The sequence below is a fragment of the Callospermophilus lateralis genome, chromosome 10, assembly GCF_048772815.1.
Source record: "Callospermophilus lateralis isolate mCalLat2 chromosome 10, mCalLat2.hap1, whole genome shotgun sequence".
In the NCBI taxonomy this organism is placed as follows: domain Eukaryota; kingdom Metazoa; phylum Chordata; class Mammalia; order Rodentia; family Sciuridae; genus Callospermophilus; species Callospermophilus lateralis.
This window is the reverse complement of record NC_135314.1, coordinates 75,351,571-75,368,460: the sequence shown is the minus strand read 5'-3', so window position 1 is coordinate 75,368,460 and position 16,890 is coordinate 75,351,571. Positions and strand designations below refer to the sequence as shown.

Genomic DNA, 16,890 nt, shown 5'->3' with positions numbered 1-16,890 from the left:
AATATTAATGAATTTTCCTTTAGAAATGTAAATGCATAGATCTGGTTCCCAGCCATTTTTTTTTTTTTCTTATGATGATGGGAATTGAACCCAGGGCCTTTGCATGTGACACAAACATTCTACCAACTGAGCTATACCCTCAGCCCCCAGCCAATTATTTATTTCATTCCAGTAAAGAACATTGGTCTTTAAACCAAGTGAGAGAATCTGTATAAGGTCATTTGTTTCAATACTTTATAACTCAAAGCTACTTACTATAGTGGTATTTAATAATTTAAAAATCTCTCTGAAACAGTTATAAACTTTTTAAAAGGAAGAATAATAAACTTCTTGAAAGAGTATTTAATAGTAAATTTCTTGTGAGCATGAACAAAGTTGTCTTGCTCACCCTGAGTAAGGCTTTGATAAGATTTATGGTGACATGACTGTTCATTAAATTGAATTAAATAATTGAATAAAATTAAGCATAAAATATGTATTCTTTATTATTTATGAGTTCCATTAAATCAGGTTGGTTTTCTTGTCTTTTTTTGTAATGTGAACTTCTTTAGTGGTGTGGTCAAATCTATGCCTTCCTCAGATCATGCTTTTAAATATATAAAATAAAATGCATAAAATTAGGAGGTATCAAATTCATGTATGCCTTGAATACTGATCCTGGGTCTCTTAGTACATGGATTGAGATTATGAATTCCTGGGCTTGGGGCATGGGAACCTAATAAATTGTATAAGTCATAATTGATAAAAATTGTGAATACTGTGTATAAAACCAGGGAAAATCCCATTTGTGTTACTTGTGATAAAATCATTCAGTTTTCTAAAAAGTGTCCACAATATTGTTTGTAACTTTATTCTGTGAAATATACATTTTCTCATATACGTAAACAAGTGTATGACTAATAAGTGAAGGATATTCATAGATTCTTATGGGGAAATTTATCTCCTTGAAGACACATTCAATAGATAAAGCAATCATGAAATTCATATGGAAAAATAAAAGATCCAGAATAGCAAAAACAACTCTAAGCAGGAAGTGTGAATCAAGCGGTATAGTGATACCAGACTTCAAACTATACTACAGAGCAATAGTCACAAAAACAGCATGGTACTGGTACCAAAACAGGCAGGTGGACCAATGGTACAGAATAGAGGACACAGAGACCAATCCACAAAATTACAACTATCTTATATTTGATAAAGGGGCTACAAGCATGCAATGGAGGAAGGATAGCATCTTCAACAAATGGTGCTGGGAAAACTGGAAATCCAAATGCAACAAAATGAAACTGAATCCCCTTCCCTCGCCATGCACAAAAGTTAACTCAAAATGGATCAAGGAGCTTGATATCAAATCAGAGACACTGCGTCTGATAGAAGAAAAAGTTGGCTCCGATCTACATACTGTGGGGTCGGGCTCCAAATTCCTCAATAGGACACCCATAGCACAAGAGTTAATAACTAGAATCAATAAATGGGACTTACTCAAACTAAAAAGTTTTTTCTCAGCAAAAGAAACAATAATTGAGAGGTAAATAGGGAGCCTACATCCTGGGAACAAATCTTTACTCCTCACACTTCAGATAGAGCCCTAATATCCAGAGTATACAAAGAACTCAAAAAATTAAACAATAAGAAAACAAATAACCCAATCAACAAATGGGCCAAGGACCTGAACAGACACTTCTCAGAGGAGGACATACAATCAATCAACAAGTACATGAAAAAATGCTCACTATCTCTAGCAGTCAGAGAAATGCAAATCAAAACCACCCTAAGATACCATCTCACTCCAGTAAGATTGGCAGCCATTATGAAGTCAAACAACAACAAATGCTGGCGAGGATGTGGGGAAAAGGGTACACTTGTTCATTGCTGGTGGGACTGCAAATTGGTGTGGCCAATCTGAAAAGCAGTATGGAGATTTCTTGGAAAGCTGGGAATGGAACCACCATTTGACCCAGCTATTCCCCTTCTCGGTCTATTCCCTAAAGACCTAAAAAGAGCATACTCAGGGACACTGCTACATCAATGTTCATAGCAGCACAATTCACAATAGCAAGACTGTGGAACCAACCTAGATGCCCTTCAATAGATGAATGGATAAAAAAAAATGTGGCATTTATACACAATGGAGTATTACTCTGCATTAAAAAATGACAAAATCATGGAATTTGCAGGGAAATGGATGGCACTAGAGCAGATTATGCTAAGTGAAGCTAGCCAATCCCTTAAAAACAAATGCCAAATGTCTTCTTTGATATAAGGAGAGCAACTAAGAACAGAGTAGGGAGGAAGAGCATGAGAAGAAGATTAACATTAAATAGGGACGAGAGGTGGGAGGGAAAGGGAGAGAGAAGGGAAATTGCATGGAAATGGAAGGAGACCCTCAGGATTATACAAAATTACATACAAGAGGAAGTGAGGGGAAAGGGAAAAAAAACAAGGGGGAGAAATGAATTACAGTAGATGGGGTAGAGAGAGAAGATGGGAGGGGAGGGGAAGGGAGGGGGGATAGTAGAGGATAGGAAAGGCAGCAGAATACAACAGACACTAGTATGGCAATATGTAAAACAGTGGATGTGTAACCTATGTGATTCTGCAATCTGTATACGGGGTAAAAATGAGAGTTCATAACCCACTGGAATCAAAGTGTGAAATATGATATGTTAAGAACTATGTAACGTTTTGAACAACCAACAATAAAAATTAAAAAAAAATAAAAAAAGACACATTCAATCTTTTCACGTGTAACATACAACAGAAAACATGAAGATATATGTATAACTACTGGAAAAAAAAAAAAGAACAAGCAACCAATTCACCATGTGTTATTTTAGCTCTTTCTTCCATTTCACCTGAGATTTTACTAAGATTATAGTTTTCGAAGCCATAGCAAGAATGGGGCAGGGGCCAGGGGGCAGAGCAGATGGAAAAGAATACAAACCTTTGATTGAAGACAAAGCTTCCCTTCACTGTGCAATCCCAGAAATCTTGGTGTTAGCTTCCGTTCCTCATCTCCCATTCTTGATTCCAGACAATAGAACCAGTCAGGCCTGCAAGCTGTATCTCAGACTCTGCAACCTACTGTGACAGATATGTCAGCAGATAATGTGGCTTCTCTCTTCTTTCCTGAAGCACTATTGCTTTATTATTAGAACTTGGAAATTAACCAGAAGGAAACTCTCCAAAGAATTAATGCACTTAAATGGGATGTTTTAAAACTTGCTCTCTCTTTTTTATATTTAGCAGTGGGAATGCTGTAAGGATTTCTGGATAATTAGCTTTGAGGAAAATCATTCCTCCTTTAAAGTTTCAACTGAAAGAATTTACATGAAGCGTATTGTGTACTGGGTATAGTTCTAAAGGTGTCATGAGCATTAACTCATTTAATCCTTATTAAACACATGAGTTAGATATTATCATCATCACCATTTTCCAGCTTAGGAAACTAAAGCACAGAGAGTAAAGAGGTTGTTCAGGGTCCCAGAGGTTGTAGGTGGAATAGCCAGTATATTTTTCTAGGCAGCTGCCTGTAGGACTCTGCCACCCAGTCTCTAGCAGGCCCATGGACACCCAAAGACATGACATAACTTGCCAAGATTGTGTGCTTAATAAGTTTTAGAAATGGGAATTGACAACATGTCCCTTGGGTTTCTTTCCAATGGTTTTGTTTTTATCTCAAGTTGAGTTCTAGGTAAAAGTTAAAGAAAGTAGAATCATTTAGTTCACAGAACAGCTGAAAGGCAGTTTGGTTTTTAGCCGTTATGATGGACAAGTGCATGAAACCTGAAAAATATGACTTTACTATTTTCCAAATATTATACAAGCACACGATCAGCATGATTTTCCTGGATGAACTTCTTGATTTGGGTCTTTGATCCATCCCCATCTGATAAACCTTCATTCCTCTGTTCTCCTGCCCTGACCCCCCAAAATGGTCCTGGGTCAGGGCTGAGACCTTGGCCCCCAAAGCAAACAATTAAATGCACTTGGGGTTCCTGCCTCACTGTTTCACAGTCTATTGCTAGTGGGGGGCAGCTCTGAGGATGGTCTGGAAAAGTCCAGTGTTGAGGTGCTATTTGTGGGATCTCAAAGTGAATCTTATGGTTGTGGTTGCAAATGGGAGTAGGCTTGCTCTATACAAGTCACCTGGAGGGAAACTGACCCATGTTTACGTGACACGTTGGCCTCCTGATAAATCTGAAAATGACATAACATGTCATAACATTGACAGTAAGCAGGATACCCTGCTGGAGTCCTGATTTTGATGGCGCATTCTTTTGTCTTTTGAATTTTAAAGGATTAGGTGAATTAGGATATATTAAACCTTTAGTAATATTGGGGATATGACAGGTACTAAGTATTTGTTTCTCTGCTTGCTTTCCATTCCCTTCCCTGTGCGTGTAAAAGATGATCCTTTCAACTAAGAAGTAGAGTGGTGGATCAATAAATTGATAAATTTTAGGTACCTGCCGTGTGCCTACCATTCCTGAACTGAATGTGGGAAAGCAGAGTTGTTGGATAATGACCAAGACTTTAAGAGATACACTAACAAATATAAACAAAAATGAACACTCTAACCTTTTTAAGTGTACAATTCAGTGGCATAAAATATATTTATGATGTTGCGCAATCATCACCACTATTTCCAGAATTTTTATTATCCCATACGGAAACTTTGTATTTATTAAATAATAACTCATCATTCCTCCCCTCCCAGCCCTTGGCAAATCATTCTGTCTCCAGGAATTCAGTAAAATTCTAGGTACCTTCTGTAAATGGATTCATAATATTTGTCTTTTTGTGCCTGACTTATTTTAGTTGGCACAGTGTTTTCAAGCTTCATCTGTATTATAGCATGTATTAAAATCCCTTCTGTTTTAAGGTTAATATTCCGTTATATGTATCTGCTACATTTGTTTACACAATCATTTGTTGATGGACACTTGGATTGTTTCTACCTTTTGGCTATTGTAAAAAATGCTGTGTTGAATATGGGAATACAAGTATCTGAGTACCTGTTTTCAGTTCTTTCAGAACCTGAAAGAAGAATTCCTGGATCATAAGGTAATTCTGTTTTTAACTTTTGAGAAGATGATAAAACATTCCCTACAGTTTGTTATTTTACATTCCACCAGCAATGCAGAGTTCCAATTCATTACATCTTCATCAATAACTTCTTCTTTTTTTTTTTTTTTATAATAGCTATCCTAATGGGTATGAAGCGGTATCTCATTGTGATTTTGATTTGCACTTCCCTAATGACTAATGATGTTGACATCTTTTCATGGCTAATTAGCTGTTCCTGTATTTCATGAAGAAATATCTATCAGGTCCTTTGTCCTCTTCAGTTTTTTTTTTTTTTTTGAGATGGGGTCTCTCATTGTTGTCCAAATTGGTCTCAAACTCACATGTTCCAGTGAACCTCGGGTTTCAGAATAGCCAGCACTGCAGGCATGCATCTCTGTATCTGACTTCTTTGTTCATGTCTTGAATTGGATTGTTTGCATTTTCATTTCAAGTTGTAAGAGGTCTTTATAAAATCTGGATATAAATCTCTGATATATAACTTGCATAAATTTCCTCTCAATCTCATGCTATTCATGGTATCCTTTGATGCAGCAAATTAAAAAAAAATTAATTGTTCTTTTTTATAGTTATACATGACAGGAGAATGTATTTTGACATATCATATATTCATGGCATATAAATTCCCATTTTTTTGTTTGTTCATGATGTGGAGTTTCATTGGTCATGTATTCATATATGAACATATAGGAAAGTTATGTTTGCTTCATTCTACTGTCTTTTCCATTCCCATCCCCCTCCCTTTGCCCCACTACATCCTGTCCAACCCGGTGAACCCTGCCCCACCTATTGTGAGTCAGCATCCACAAGTCAGAGAGAACACTCAGCCTTTGGTTTTTTGAGATTGGCTTATTTCACTTAGCATGATAGTCTCTAGATCCATCAGTTTACCAGCAAATGCCATAATTTGATTCTTCTTTAAGGCTAAGTAATATTCCATTTTCTTTATCCATTCATCTTTTGAGGGGCACCTAGGTTGGTTCCATAGCTTAACTATTGTGAATTGGGCTCCTATAAACATTGATGTGGTTGTGTCACTGTAGTATGTTTATTTTAAGTCCTTTGAGAATATGCCAAGAAGTGGGATAACTGAATCAAATGGTGGTTCCATTCAAAGTTTACTGAGGAATCTCCATACTGCTTTTCAGAGTGGTTGCACCAATTTGCAATCCCACCAGCAATATATGAGTGCACGTTTTCCCCCACATCCTTGTTAACATTTATTGTTACTTGTATTCTTGATAATTGCCATTCTGAGTGGAGTGAGATGAAATCTCAGTGTAGTTTTAATTTGAATTTCTCTAATTGCTAATTATGTTGAACATTTTTTTCATATGTTTTTCATATATATCTCATATATTTGTTGACCTATGCTATTTATTCTTCTGTGAGGTGTCTGTTCAGTTCCTTTACCCATTTATTGATTGGGTTATTTGTTTTTTTTGATGTTAAGTTTTTTGAGTTCTTTATATATCCTGGAGATTAATGCTTTATCTAGGTGCATGTGATAAAGATTTTCTCCCATTATGTAGGCTCTTTCTTTCTATTCTTGATTGTTTTCTTTGCTGTGAAAAAGCTTTTTAGTTTGATATTATTCCATTTATTGATTCTTGATTTTATTTCTTGCACTTTAGGAGTCTTGTTGAGGATTTGGTTCTTAAGCTGACACAATGTAGATTTGGTTCTACTTTTTCTTCTATTAGGCACAGAATTTATATTCTAGTGTTCAAGTTCTTGATCCACTTTGAGTTGAGTTTTGTGCAGGGTGAGAGGGTTTAATTTCATTTTGCTACATATGAATTTCCTGTATTCCCAGCACCATTTGTTGAAGAGCCTATCTTTTCTCCAATATATGTTTATGGCACCTTTGTCTAGTATGAGTTAATGTATTTATGTGGGTTTACCTCTGTGTCTTCTATTTTGTACCATTAGTCTTCATGTATCTGTTGGTGCCAATGCCATGCTGTTTTTGTTACTATAGCTCTGTAGTTCTGTAGATCTGGTATTTTTAAAATTGCTTTTATTTTTTAAATACATGACAGCAGAATGCATCATAATTCTTATTACACATATAAAACACATATTTTCATATCTCTGTTTGTATATAAAGTATGTTCACACCAATTCATATCTTCATACATGTATTTTGGATAATGATGCCCATCACATTTCACCATTATTGCTAACTCCCTGCCCCAAGATCTGGTATTGTGGTGCCTCCTATTTCACTTTTCTAACTGAAGATTGCTTTGGCTATTCTGGGCCTCTTACTTTTCCAAATGATTTCAATGACTGCTTTATCTCTTTCTATGAAGAATGTCATCAGAATCTTAATAGAAATTGATGTATCAAATATTGATAATTTGAAACAATTTTTAAAAATTACATATTTTTAGTTGTAGTTGGACACAATACCTTTATTTTATTTATTTATTTTTATGTGGTGCTGAGGATTGAACCCAGTACCTTGCACATGTTGGCAAGTGCACTACTGCTGAGCCACAAGCCCAGCCCCAATTTTTAAAATTTTGATGAAGTCCAATTTATTTATTTTTTCCTTTATTGCCTGTGCTTCTGGTATCATATCCATGAAATCATTGCCAAATCCAAAATCCTGAAGAGTTTTCCCTATAAAGAAATATTGATTTTTGGTAAAGAAAAATCTTAAGGGAAATAGAGAACAATCAAGGTGAATGTATAATCATTACTAATTGAAGAGGGTATAAATAAATATCTAGTTGTTTAGAGAAGAGAGTAAACAATCCAAGTATCTTAGTAAAATCTTAACTTCACACCAGTTTACTTCTAGCAAGAAGAAACAAATTACAGGTACAGAAGATGTAGTGGTTACCCAAGTAAAAAGGAGCACTAGAAATAAGACAAATACTTGCAATAAGTGACTATTAAGTAACCACTTCAAATAAATAATCTGGGTTCATGTAGGAATGTGTGTGGATACATGTGTGTGAGTGTATGTGTGTGTGTACTGCATATGCTTTTAAATTAGTTGATTTTAATTAGGTATATATGACAGCAGAATGCATTTTGATTCATTGTACACAATTGCAGCACAACTTTACATTTCTATGGTTGTACACGATGTAGCATCACCCCACATGCGCAGTCATACATGTACAACCAACTTTCCTGCCCTCATGCACCCTCCCTCCCTCCCCTTTGCCCAAAGTTCCTCCATTTTTCCGATGCCTCCTCACTTCCCATTATGGATCAGCATCCACTTATCAGAGAGAACATTCAGCCTTTGTTTTTTTGGGATTGGCTTACTTCTCTTATCATGATATTCTCCAACTCCATTCATTTACCTTCAAATGCCATAATTTTATTCTCTTTTAATGCTGAGTCATATTCCATTGTGTGTATATACCACAGTTTCTTTATCCATTCATCTATTGAAGGGTATCTAGGTTGGTTCCATAGTTTAGCTATTGTAAATTGAGCTGCTATGAACATTGATGTGACTGTGTCCCTGTAGTATGCTGATTTTAACTCCTTTGGGTATTGACTGAGGAATGGGATAGCTGGGTCAAATGGTGGTTCCATTCCCAGTTTTCTAAGGAATCTCTATCTGCTTTCATAGTGGTTGCATCAATTTGCAGTCCCACCAGCATGTATGAATGTGTCTTTTCTCCCACATCCTTGCCAACACTTATTGTTGTCTGTATTCTTGATAACTGCCATTCTGATTGCTGTGAGATGAAATCTTAGAGTAGTTTTGATTTGCATTTCTTTAATTGCTAGAGGTGTTGAACATTTTTTCATATATTTGTTGATCAAATGTATACATTCTTCTGAGTAGTGTCTGTTCAGCTCCTTAGCTCATTTATTGATTGAGTTGTTTTTTTTGGTGTTAAGTTTTTTGAGTTCTTTATATATTCTGGAGATTAGTGCTCTATCTGACCTGTGTGGGGCAAAAATTTGCTCCCCAATTGTAGGCTCTCTGTTCACCTCATTGATTTATTTTGCTGAGGAGAAACTTTTTAGTTTGAATCCATTCCATTTATTAATACTTGATTTTATTTCTTGCGTTTTTTGAGTCTTGTTAAGGAAGTTGGAGCCTAATCCAACATAATGAAGATGTGGCCTTACTTTTTCCTCTATTAGGTGCAGGGACTTTGGTCTAACTCCTAGGTCCTTGATCCACTTTGAGTTGAGTTTTGTGCATGTGAGAGATAGGCATTTATTTTCATTTTGCTGCATATGGATTTCCAGTTCTCTCAGCACCATTTGTTGAAGAGGCTATCTTCTGCATACATTTTTAACTCCCCAATTCAATTACTCTTTCAAGAATAGGAGATAATAGCCTGTTGAGAGTTGGTGAATTGATGGTGGGTAGGGGTAAGTAGTGGGCAATTTTCAGAAGCAAGGGGATCAATTTTGCAATTTTGGAGCCTCTTCTTTTTTCATTTGAAAATGACTATGTGTATGATTTTTCATTTCAGTGATGAGAATAAAGTATTTGCTGTAGTACTCATGTGTCCTGGTTTCCAGGGTACTTGCAGTTTCAGAACATTATATCCTGTAGAAAAACTACAGACCGCAATCATTTGGTTTAGAAAGGAAGGATTTCCAAAGAACCTAGATAATATTTTTAATGCCATGCCAATTACCATATCAACTACTTGCCCTTTAAATCAGAGTTAGAATTTGCAATTAAATGCTAGGGAGTTTCTTGAAATATTCTGGGTTTGTTAAAGACCTAGCACTAAATTTTATTGCTACCCTAACTTCCATTTCTTGTTTGTTATATAATTCTTCATTGGACTGAATTTTAGACACACATCTCTTCATCATCTATTTCCTGGAAGCCTAATTTTCTTCTTTGAGTTAACTGAAACTCACATTTGGGAGAGGCCAGTTCATGAAGGGTCTTGTATGAACATTATTTGGCATAGACTGGAAAGCCACTGAAGACAGGACCATATTGATTTGCCGGAAGGCTTGCCTGGCAGCATGGTGGCAAAGGTTTTAGAAGCAGGTGGGATGGACTGATGGTTTTTCTCTCCCCTTCTTCCCTTCATACTCCAAACTCACTGGGGAAAGCAAACTTATAATGGTTATTTTAACCTCATGAAGAAACAGGGAGAAAGGAGTTCCCAAAACAAAGATAAAACCAACGCTGAAACACAGACATGTTCCTATGGAGTTCTGCTGTCAGAACCCTGAGGTTTCTTTTTCATTGTTTACCAAACTGGCACCAGACACAGGGGCTCACCTTCACTGCCGCTTCAGTCTTTGCTTCTGGTGAGCAGGCTTCCTCATTAGCTGTTTGCTTACCTTCCCTGTAGGGAAGCTGGTCAGATATTGAGAGCCAGAGATTGGGACAGGCAATTTGTATTCTGAAGTGACAACCTTATATTTTAATTTTCTCTTGAAAGGTCTCAAATAGACACAAAAAGGATGATAGTATTATGAAACTTCCTCCTCATTCCATCACCCATGTTCAATAATTTGGAATATTTTGCCACACTCACTTTGTTACTGAACCTACTTTTAGCTGTAGTATCTTTTCATTATTAATATTATTTTTGATCGAAAAAATCATAATTATATCAAATGATATAAGGGGTGTAATATGACACTCTGACATCTGTGCACAATGTGGAATGATTAAATCAAGCTAATTAACCTTCATCATTTTGCTTACCTGCCATTTTTTATGGTGAGAACTTTGAAATTTACTCTCTTATTTTGCAATATAGAATAAATTATTATTGATTATAACCACTCTACTGTGCAATAGATTTCAAAGCCTATTTGTTATGATTTGGATATTAAATGTCTCCCCAAAAGCTCATGTGCTGAGGCTTTATCCCCATTGCAACACTGTTCAGTCTAGGTCCTTTGGGAGGTGATGGGATCATGAGGGCTCTGACTTCATGAGTGGATTAATTAATTTATGGGTTCACATTTTTAATGGGTTTTGGGGTGGGGCTTAATTATAAAATGATTTCTCTCTCTTTTGCTTCTCAGGCACCAAGTGTTCCCTACCATGATGTTCTGCTTTGCCACAGGCCTTAACCCCATTTTTCAGTTTGTATTTGAGGTCATATAGGTCACAATTTTAGAAAACAGTTTTGTCCATCTCATTAAATTAGTTGCTGTTATGGTTTAGATATGAAGTGTCCCTGCAAATCTCATGTGTGAGACAATGCAGGAATTTTCAGAGGTGAAATAATTAGAGTATGAGAGATATAACCTAATCAGTGAAATAGTCCATTGATGTAAATTAATTAGATGGTAACTGTGGGCAGGTACAGTATGGCTAGAGAAGGTGGAAATTAAGGTAGATACCCCTTTGGGGTATTTATTTTGCCCCTGGTGAGCAGAGCTCTCTCTGCTTCTGGTTGTCATGTTCTGAGCTGTTTTTCTCCACCACGATGTTCTGCATCACCTTGGGCCCAGAGATATGGAGTTGACCAACCATGGACTAAAACTCTGAAACCATGAGCTAAAATAAACTTTTCCTCCTCTACATTGTTCTTGTCAGGTCTTTTGTTCACAGCGTTGACAAAGCCAACTAAAACAGTTACAATGTATGGTAGGTGAAATAATATGGCTAGGTCCTAATCTCTGAAACCTGTGAATGTTACTTTATATGGCAGAAGAGACTTTGTAGATATGATTAAGTTCAGGATCTTGATGTGTGGACATTATCCTGATCCATAGGTGAGCACTAAATGCAATCACAAATGTCCTTATAAGGAGGCAGAGGGAGATTTGATACAGGAGACAGAGGCCACCTGACAGAAGCAAAAGGAAACAGAGAGAAAATACTACACTTTTGACTTTTGAGACAGAATTGGGGCTGGGGATGTAGTAGAGCACTTACCCAAAGTGCTTGAGACTCTGGATTAGATCTCTAACACCTCCAAAAGGAAAAAAACAAAGATGGAGGAAGGGACCATACACTAAAGAATACAAGAGACTCCTGGAAACCAGAGAGAGAAAGGAAAGGGATTTTCTCCTAGAATGACTACTCCTCTACACACTGATTTCATCTGAGTGAAAGTGATTTGAGACTTCTGGCCTCAGAATTGTGAGAGAGTAAATCTGTGTTGCTCTAAGTCACCACGCTAATAGGAATTTGGTATAGAAGTCATAGGAATCTAATACACCAACATTCAAAGATATTTATTAAGGTAGGAATTCCATTTTCTGTAGAAGATGAGATCCTTCAGGGGTCAGGCCTACTGGAGAGGCAACATAAACTGAAAAAGGAGCAGTGATGTGGGAACTGGATTCTAGACCCTGTTCTGCCAAAGACTTTGAGCCAAGTCACTTGGTTTTTCTGAGATTCAGTTTCCATACACATAAAATCAAAAGAATGACTGGGATAAATTATCCTAGAGAGCTTTTTTAATCTCCTTATCTTGTTTTACCAGATGAAATCAAATAAGATGGATAAGGAAATAGGTCTAAAAAGGACACCAGATTCTCAACAGCCTTCTTCATAAGCCTGGGAGGGGCCTCTGGCTGGGAATATTTATTGAAAATTTATTTGGCCTCCAGTGGGTGGACAGCTTTCAGTCTGCATAATGATCTTGATGACGTAGTTATTGGCACCTCTGTTGTGTTGGTGAAGAAATGAAAGGTTAGAGGAGATTTGGTTTTACTCAGGCTGACACGGCTGAGCATAGGTTTGGATCAGGTTAGCTGGCACCAAAGGCCACTTGCGTGAGATGCTCTTCTCTTGAAGGGTAGCTTGAGGTGATGCAGTAGGGCATTCAAAACTCAGGGAAGGTGTCCAGTTGTGTCTCATCCTGAGTCCTCCTTTTTTTTTTTTTTTAAATGTTGAATGTCGGTATTGTCTTGTTGGAGGAAAGAATAACTCATAACTTTTGTGCTGGAAACTGTTTTGGAAACTATTCTGGGGCAGTTTAGGAGAACAGCTACTTCTCATCTACCACCCAGAGTCACTTTATGTGTGAGTTAGAGTTTAGAAAAATCTGAATTTGTGGTGTACTAGAAATATCTAACATGTACTTTGGTATTTACTTAAATCCAGAATTCTTTTCTCTGGGATCATGACCTTAATTCTCAGATTATGTTTTCAGTTAAAAAAATGGGTTCATTTTTTTTTGATATACTCCCTATTCCCTGGGGAGCACATTTTATAAGTAAATACCCTTTTTATTTGAAGCTTTCAATGGATTGTAGAAAGGAACACAAAAGAAAACAACTTTTTTATTGATTTAAAATGGGGATAATGATACTTACATTACATGAAGATTGAGTTTGTATATATAAAGCTCCATGCAAAGTAGTTTTGATTTTTATTGAAATAAAGGGAGTGCAAAGTATCACCTGGCTTAACTTAATGTCTTTTCTTTTTTTTAACCTTTTAAAACGAACCATTTATTAAATCAGACTGTTATTTCTTACAGTTTTGTAAGTTACATGTATGTTTAATTCAGAGTATTTCACATGGAAAAATTTTAAACTCCTATAGGCAAGCAAAATTGTATTACACAATATATAAGTGGGAAAGGAGTACTGCTAAACATTCAAATAAGGCAAGTATTTAAAGCAATAAAATAATATTAAAAAATTTAAGCATTCCTTTAAGAGAATTCAACACTACAAGCTAAATGTACTTTCTGAGTGTATTCATATATCAAGACAGTGTTTCTTCTTTTAAAACATCAGGAAGTAGAATAAGGCTCATTAATATTACAGCTGCCCTCAAGATTTCAATCTCATTCGCTTTCTTTAAATTAAAAATCACGAAGTGCACAATTAAGATATATAAAAAAAAACTGAATCTGCTACTCTAACAACAGCTGTCCATGCTTAATACTTAGTGGTTTGTTGGACTGAATTATGTCTTTTCAGGGAAAAAAAATATAAGCCACTGTAAAACATTTAGTTTGAAATGTATGCTAATACTTTTCTTCAAAATCAAAAATTATGGAGGAAAAGGGTTATTTATTATAAGGAATAGAAAGCAAAACACTAGAATGACCAAACATTTTCAAAGAACAAGCACCACAAAGGACATTTGCATTCAGTTTTGTAATATTTATCAATGCATTTTTCTTCTTCCAACCAATCTACTTTTTCAAATTCTGAATCATCTTCTGAATCACTATATTCCACAGCGATAAGGCGAGACAGGATGGTGGCGACATCATTTTCAATGCGTTCATGCTTAGCTTCCTGTTCACACTGCTCTTCTACTTTGTGTAGTTGAATACCTTTTTGTATTGCTTCCAGTAGTACACTCCTTGCGTCACTGGTTACAGGTAGGGTTGATGGATGACGCTTTGGCTCAGAAGCAGATATAACTTGTGATGGAGGAGATGGAGGCATTAATGGAACATGGGGACCTGGGGCAGTAGATGGTGTTGGATGTAGCCCAGAGGGAGGATGAGCAAGAGCTGCAACTGTGACAGGTGATGATGGTCAAATGCCAGGTGAAGGCAGAGGAGGCGGTGGTGGGGGTGGAGGCAGTCCCTGGACTTCACCAGGGGAGTGGATGAACTGGTACAGTCTCACATACTGGGGCAGCTCTAGCTACTGGTGGAGAGGGTTGTACTAGAGGAGGTGCAATTGGAGGAGGAGCTGGGTGAAGAACTCCAGGAGCAATCTGAAGAGGAGCTGGAGGTGGTGGTACAGCTGGAGCTTGCAAAGCAGTGGTTGGAGGTGGAGGTGGGGGAGGTACTGGAGGGGGAGGAGTGGAAGTCATTGAAGCTCTTAATGAAGAAGTTGACAAGGCAGATGGAAGAGGGGGTGGAGGAGGTGGGGGAGTGGGGCTCACAAACACAGGTGTTCTGCCTGTGGCTGGTGACTGAGGGCGATTTTCTATCAAACCTGTAGCAGAACTGATACAGGTGGGTATGGGTTTTGCATCTCCTGTTCCATGCATGGGTGGAGGCAGAGGTAGTTCATGTGGTCTGACTAAGACCCTTTCCTCAACTCTAGTCAGAAGCTCACTCATCTGACTAAATGGCAAGGCAGAAAGTGAATAAGATCCATCCATATGATCCACGTAAGTCTGAGGTCTTGTTTCAAAATGAGAGGCTGGACCATTAACAACTTCAATATGCTTATGTAAGAGATTAGCATCATCTTCAGCCAGCTCTGGACCTTGGGCCAGCTTCTGCCATTCTCTCCTCCTGTCATGAGGTGCTCTTGGCACTTTTTCTTGTTCATGACGATCCAGATTTTTCTGCTTCTGTTTCCTCTTTTCCTTCCTCTTGTCCTCTGTATCTTGCAACATTTTTTCTTTCCACAGATCAAAGAAATATGAAGGATTGGTATAAAACTTCAAACCTTCTTTACCATCATCTCCATAAAGAGTAAGTATGGGGGCTGGGGATGTGGCTCAAGTGGTAGCGCGCTCGCCTGGCATGCATGCGGCCCAGGTTCGATACTCAGCACCACATACAAAGATGTTGTGTCCGCCAAGTACTAAAAATAATAGGTAAATAAATGTTAAAAAATTCTCTCTCTCCTTCTCTCTCTCACTCTTTCTTTAAAAAAAAAAAAAAAGAGTAAGTATGTTGAGAGGTGGAGGTTGTTCACAAACATCATATGTCTCTTGTAATGGAATAGGCAAAGTCTTGCGGTCGAAAAGCTGCTGATCTTGAATTGTAGAACTTTGGAAGGCTTTTCTCATTGTTATGTCCTGCAAAGACAATTCTTTAGGATCAAGCTGTGTAACGCTAACAGATAAACGGTCCACAGGTTCTTGCAGTGAGTTAATTCTGAAGGAAAAACTATGTGCTTCATTGAATAATTCTCCAAATATATCTTCAGTATATTTACTTAGGCTACTTAGCTGTCTAATTATATTTGCCAAAGAAATATTGGTTACACATTCCAGTTCATTCTTAATGTCTCTAGGCAGTGCTGTGTGGCACAAGTGCTAGGATCAATGTTTCTTTTCACTAACGGCATCTTGAGATAAACCTCTGTGCTAGTTCACCCATCATAGGGGGTGAAGATTGCTCTTCCCCCTTTCCTGAGGCTCTGTGGTATAACCCAATCCTTAGTTTGGGGGAGGGGGCACTTAATGTCTTTTCAGTGAAATTTATGTATACATTCTAGTGAAAAGAAATTTTGTTTTGGTTACAAAAAGAAAATTATTTTACTAATTGTAAAGACTTTTTAAAATTAGTGTTCCTGAAACTGTAATCTCTGAGCATATATTTTGGGGTCCATGAGAATTGTGTACTTTAAAAGGGGCCAATATGTTCCCTGAGGTTGAAACTTATTTAGTTTCTATCCTGTTTCCGGGATAACTTTGCATATATTATAATTGGCCAAGATGGACATGTGCATACATACACATACTCAGACACATACACTTTGGAACCAGTTGAGAGTACCTTACAGACAATGTCTCTCTCTATCATTTTTACTTCAGTATATATTTCTAAAAAAAAAGCTTTTTTCTTATATAAATATTGTGCAATTGTTAAAATCAGTGGTAGCTAGGGATGTAGCTTAGTGGTAGAGCACTTGTGTAGCATGTGCAACAACAAATCAGTGGATTTCATATATAATCACTTATTTTTTAAAAATTTATTTCTTATATACATGACAATAGTGGAGTGCATTAAATTCATAATTATCCATTCACAGCACAATTTTTCATAACTCTGTGTATAGAGTATGTTCACACCAAATTATGCCATTATACGTGAGCTCTCTTATTTTTTTTTTTTGCATCACAATTCTTTTTTTAAAAAAATATTTACTTTTTAGTTTTTTAGGTGGACACAATATCTTTATTTTACATTTTATGTGGTGCTAAGGATCGAACCCAGTACCTCAGTC

General features: G+C 36.9%; 1 pseudogene; it reads right to left on the bottom strand.

Annotated features, from left to right (window-relative positions):
• The window catches only part of LOC143407867 (actin-binding protein WASF1-like), a 71,139-nt pseudogene extending 55,131 nt beyond the window's left edge, over positions 1 to 16,008 (bottom strand).
• Between the last annotated feature and the right edge of the window lie 882 nt (positions 16,009 to 16,890).